This window comes from Medicago sativa, chromosome 4, assembly GCF_051527215.1.
Source record: "Medicago sativa cultivar Bolivia chromosome 4, Bolivia_mono, whole genome shotgun sequence".
NCBI classification, from domain to species: domain Eukaryota; kingdom Viridiplantae; phylum Streptophyta; class Magnoliopsida; order Fabales; family Fabaceae; genus Medicago; species Medicago sativa.
In genome coordinates this window covers 11,220,288-11,226,333 of record NC_140752.1, presented here as the reverse complement: position 1 = coordinate 11,226,333, position 6,046 = coordinate 11,220,288, and the positions used below count along the sequence as shown (strand labels likewise).

Genomic DNA, 6,046 nt, shown 5'->3' with positions numbered 1-6,046 from the left:
ATTATTATCAACTTGAAAATGTTTTGGATGCTAACAGAATGTGTTGTGCTGACATAGCTCGAAACTGTTTTGGATTCTTTGAAGAAAATATTCAAGTTGTTGCTATTGTTATTATGACATCGTTTGATCCTACACCAAATGCACTCAATGTTGTTGCTACTGTTTTGGATTCTTTGGAATAGCTTCAAGGTGCATTTTTTTTACATTTTAAGAGTATGCTCTAGTTATTTGAGTGATTATAATTCAAAAAGGGATCAAAGTTATACTCAATGCAAAATTTCAGTAGCATATAAACATACATTTTCATTCAAAAAGGGATCAAAATATCAACAGTTACTGCAAAATTTCAGCATGCCTCTTTTCATTAAAAAATGGATCGAAATTGTAACATCTTTTATTATTGTGGATCAAAACCAAAAAGTACAAATCAAATATACTAACGAGAATTCAAATGATCAAGCACTTCATCAACTAATGATGGATCACATCGGATAGACACCGACAACTGTCCTTGTCTTTGCATAACGTTTTTCTTAATATGTGGAACACTCGATTTGTTCAAACCTTTTGTCTTCATTATCTCTACCATATATGTTTGTAGTGATATGAAAATCTTATTGCCCAGTTCGGATGGAAATATTTCAAATGATTTTTTCACTGCTGCAACTAGATCATCAATTGTTTTCGGTGTTTCCTTATGTTGCATTGATTGAATGACACTGAAGGAGCCAAGGTCTGAGACATTTGGTTCCTGGGAATTTGGAGGTCGACACATCAGTCAAATGTCGAACCCATCTTGTGAGACAGCTTGACGAAATTCAATGTCATCCTCATTAACGTGACATCTTGCATTATCTTGTTGAATGAAAATTGGTTGACCTATTTCATATCTTGGCCACTTTTCTTTTATGGCAGGAATAACTTTTTCGATAAAAAAACTTTCTACAAACTTCTCTATTGACTGAAGTAATGGATTTTGTTTCAAGAGTTCCTGCAACTCTACTTACATTGTTTCTCTTTGTTGGCTCTTTGAAGATGAATGGAAAAACACATATTTTACCAGAAAAGGTTTCGTTCCATTCAACATTAAATCTTGGGTGGCAGTTAAGAACATTACCTTTTTGATAAAGTTATTGCTTTTGCAAGTGCGGCGTGGCTCGTCTTCATCCGGTAGCAAGAAACACTTCATAGAATTTGTTGTCATGTAAAACCATTTTTCATCTATATGAGTAATGTTATGCATTGACAAAGTAATTTAAAAAGAGTGAAATGTTAACCAGTGCCCCCGGTGCACTCTTTAAGACTTTTAAATAGTAATTTTTTTTTTTGAAAATTCATAGAATTTTTTGTCACTTAAAACTACCTTTCATCTATATGAACAATGTTATGCATCGTTTTGAAAGTTGGATCATGTGGTATTGTACTACTATCCAACATTGAAAAGCAAAACTTTAGTCTTTCTATCTTGTTTGCTTCAGTCAAGTAAGACTTAATTGCACCTGTGAGGCATTTTATACCTTCACGCTTCTGCATTCTCGATAAACTGAGCTTGTTTATTTTCAAAGCTTCAGCTAAATCTCGCAAAGTGGACCTATCTAACAATTGCCAACATTAATATACAGAAGATAAAGTGCAAACAATGTTAATTGTTAAGCATAAATGGTAAACACTGACAAAGTAATTTAAAAAGAGTGAAATGTTAATGAGTGCCACTGGGACACTCTTTAAGACCTTTGAATAGTAATTTTTTTTTGAAAATTTATGTAATCAATGCATCAGAAATTGGAATATTTGATTTTTTTTATGGAATAGTTTCTTCTTTTGAAATCCTTAAAGAGTGCCTCGGAGGCACTCGTTAACAATACCCTAAAAAAAATGATAAAAGGTTGAACATGAACACAATTGTTGTTAAAAGGCCGAAATGATTTGATTTATTTTCATACAAAAACCAAAGTTATGCAGACAAGTTAATGGTTTTCATAAAAACAAAGTTACTCTATGACATGGCATCAAGATCATTATACCCCCACAACCAATGTAATGCTAACATAAACTTATACATTTCAAAATGCCTACCAAAAAGTTCATGTAATGCTACTACTACTAGTTAAAAAAAGTTCACAAAATGCTTAGTTAATGCTAAAAAGAGTTCAAGTATTGCTAATAAAACAATTATTTACACCTAACAAAAGAAATGTTAATAACAAAAATATCAAGAAATTGGACCTTTTTGATTATGGAATTTGACGAAATTGATCATGATCCAATTGAATCCTTTTTCGCCCACAATTTGTTGTTTTTATATGAGACACATCTCCTGTGAGTTTTGCTCTCTTCCAAATATGTTTAATGACACTAGCATAGACTGAATACATTGATGCACTCAATTTTCTAGTCCCTTTTTTTAGTCTTCCGTCATGGTTGTACTGCAAAAAAAGATGAACGACGAACTTACGCTCTTCGTTGCTTAAAAACTTGTGTCCATTATTTGTTCCTTCATATTCAAATGCATATTGTATAATTACTCCTAACAAATGATAACAAAAAATTGAATCAAATTGAATAAAGAAGAAATACATTACCATCAACATTAATTACTCCTTCAGGTTCACTCAAATCAACATGTTGAACATTTTCTTCAAAGCCAGATTCTATATATGAAATGTTGGTGTCATCAACTTCTTGTGGCTGGTCTTCATCAAACATAACAATCTTTATTTCCTATTCACTTTCTTCCACGTATTGGGTATAATGCTCATGATCATTCTCTGTTTCTGAATTGTTTGTGGTATCAACCTCTATTTCACGACTTTGAGTTTCATGGTGTAATTCAAAGTTAGAATCATCTCTTGATAGTGATGTGTCTTCAACATTAGCAGCCAAGTTGAGGTCTGGCAACTGATTTATATTACAATCATGGTCACAATGATTAAAAGGGATGTTTAAATCTATGTTAGGAGGTGGTTCCATGGCTTCCTATAATTTTTCATGAAGAATATGTTTAGTTCTCTATATGTATATACACTCTTGTATCATGCTCCTTGTTCTTAAAAAAAAAATGGCGCCAACAATTTGCAAATAATTCCTAAAAAATATAAGTTTGGAGCCTTCAAAAATTAAATTTTGGGAAAAAAAGAGTGATTCCAAATTTTTGTGAAAAAAAGAAAGAAAAAGAATGTTCATCCACGTTCCGGTTTTTTTTCTTCTTTTCTTATGGCTTTTCCAACTAGTCTACAATCAATCCAAGAGGTTCATTCACGTTCCTTTTATGTTATGGGTACAATGATAAATTAATTTGGTGCATTATTCAAGTAGCAGTGGGTGATTAATATAGGTAAATAATAAATTGTGATTTCAATTATTAGAAGGGCAAACATTTCTTCAAAAAAAAAATTATTAGAAGGGCAAACATGAAAAAATATATCATTTCTTAAAACCCGTGTTTTTTCTAAAAGGGTCCTATAACTAGGGACGAATGTAGTATATAGTAAACATTGGATGAATCATTGTAACGCCCGAGGCTGACGAGGATGGAGAGTGATCGTTGGTGTACGAGACATGACAACGAGCGGCTCCTGGCAGCTTCTAGGCAAACCGAATCACATCAAAATAAGAGGGATCCTGATACCGTGTAGGTATGAGATTGCATGGTTGAAGGAAGACCTATAAGAATTGTTTGGTACTGCCTATATCAACAAGATGCATCTTCTTTTTAGGAGTCCATTCCATAAGAACTCCACAGTTAAACGTGTTTGACCTTAAATAGTCTATAGACGAGTAACCTTTTGGATGTTTCTCGAAAAGCATGTGACCAAGGACAAAACACATTGAAAAGACTCATGTTGATTTGTAGGGTCAGTCAGCAATGCTTAAAGTCGTCTGTGATGTTATAATCATTCCCTCGTTAACTTCATGGTGGACTTAACTATGTTAATTTCAATTCTGCACGTATTATTTTTGTACCAATGATATTTTCATCTTGCATTATGACGTACCTGTCAACTGTTAATCTAGCGCAACTAATTAAGCAACATTATTGAACTTGTTGATTTTAAATATGTTATACTCATTATTGTTGTTTTTTTTTTAAGTTACATGAAGAAGTAAAGCTATTATGATTTAAGGTTATTACAAATTGGGATAACATTGTCGACATATGTTAAAAATAGGAAAATTGCTGTTGACACATTACATAAGGCTGAGACACACATGTAAAATACGATTTTGCCCCCTCGGCAGTTAACTGCCGAGGAATTTAAAATCCGGCTGCAGTTAACTGCCGAGGGAAAACAATATTATGAAGACAGTGGTATTTTTCTGAACAAAAGCATGGGTTCATTCTTTCCTTTCTTCTCTGTTTTTCCTTTCTTTCAAATTCAAAACCAAGGTTCATTCTTTCAACAAAATCATCTCAAGATCCTTTCTTTTTTCAAGTTTCATCATCCTTCTTCCCTTCCTCCAACTGGGTTATGACTCTTTTTCTGAAAAAAATAAATAAATTATTATTTGAAGAGTTTTGGAGGTTATGATGATTCCATAGGTTGAGTTTTTTATGTTTAGCGATGATTTCTATGCCTTCAATTGAATTTTCCATGAAGAAAATTTACTGGTGTATTGAAGAAAATTACTCTAATTGGGAAAATTGAAGAAAATTACTCTAATTGGGATAAAATTCATTGCTAAAATTAATTGTTGATGATTTCTATGCCTTTGATTGAAGAAATATACTCAAATTTACTGCTAGTTGGATTCTGGATAATTGGGAAGTGTTCTACGTTAGAAGTATTGAAGAAAAAAAGAAAAAAAAAAGGGATTGAAGTGGATGAAGAAGAAGAAAAGAGAAGGGTCTGTTTTCCTCGGTAGTTAACTACCGAGGTTTTTCTAATATTGTTTTCCCTCGGCAGTTAACTACCGAGGTTTTCCTCGGCAGTTAACTGCAGCCGGATTTTAAATTCTTCGGCAGTTAACTGCCGAGGGGGCAAAATCGTATTTTACATGTGTGTCCCAGCCTTATGTAATGTGTCAACAGCAATTTTCTAAAAATAGAGCAAGTGAAATTCAATTAGAACATGCAGTTTACGCAGATGATGTCATAAACAAAGGAACAAATGTAGACGAATAAGGTTTCAAAATGTATATTGATTTAGAGGAACCAAGTTTCTCAATAAAATAAGTGTAATTTACTCGTGCTTACAAGGGCATGTATAAAGGGGAGAATGAACTTTATGAGATAAGTGGCCGAGTCATTGATAGTTAGTAAAGAAACATGGAAGAAAAATCAAATGCAATAACATGATATTTATCGTCATTGTTTATCAAATTAATCAAAATTATAATAAAATGGTTATGCTAACTAATACTAATTAATGAGACAAAAAAAAAAAAGGCAAGTTTTATATTGAAAACAACATTTTATACACTTTTTTGATTATATAAATTTCAAGATTTTTTTTACTAAACTCACTGTTAACATTTTCCAATAAGATATTGTAGGCCATAGAAGTGTTGATATAAAAGATAGTGTGAATTCTTATTTATTAATTTTGTTAGGTCTGCAGCAATTTAACCTAATATTTTTTCGCTCATTTGCTGTATTAGGTTAACAGTAATTTAACCTAACAAATTCCATCTAAAAAAATGCATCGCACCAATTTCATTCCCATCCTCTTGCCTTTTTTTTGTACACTTATTTAATACAAAAAAAATGCATCACACCAATTTCATTTCTATCATGTTGGTTATATCCTTATTCGTATGTCAATCCCTTTACAATAAACTTGTGCGGAGCACGGGTTAAATATCTAGTAAAATATTATTTGTATCATGAATTTCAAAGTATCATTTACAACGCGAGTCCAATTTGCAGGACATAAATTGTAGGTTATGAGTAAGTTTATCTAATAAAGAGAAATATAATCACAATGTGGAAGGCTAAGAAGAAAATTGACATCCACAAATGTATATTCATAATCTATAATATTCATTGTAACAAAAAAAAAAATCTATAATAATCATACCACTAACATTGGACTATGTTAAAATACAC

General features: G+C 32.0%; 1 pseudogene; it reads right to left on the bottom strand.

Moving 5' to 3' along the window:
- Positions 1-436: 436 nt before the first annotated feature.
- On the bottom strand, positions 437-2,970 carry LOC146926290 (uncharacterized; annotated as a pseudogene).
- Positions 2,971-6,046: the final 3,076 nt, after the last annotated feature.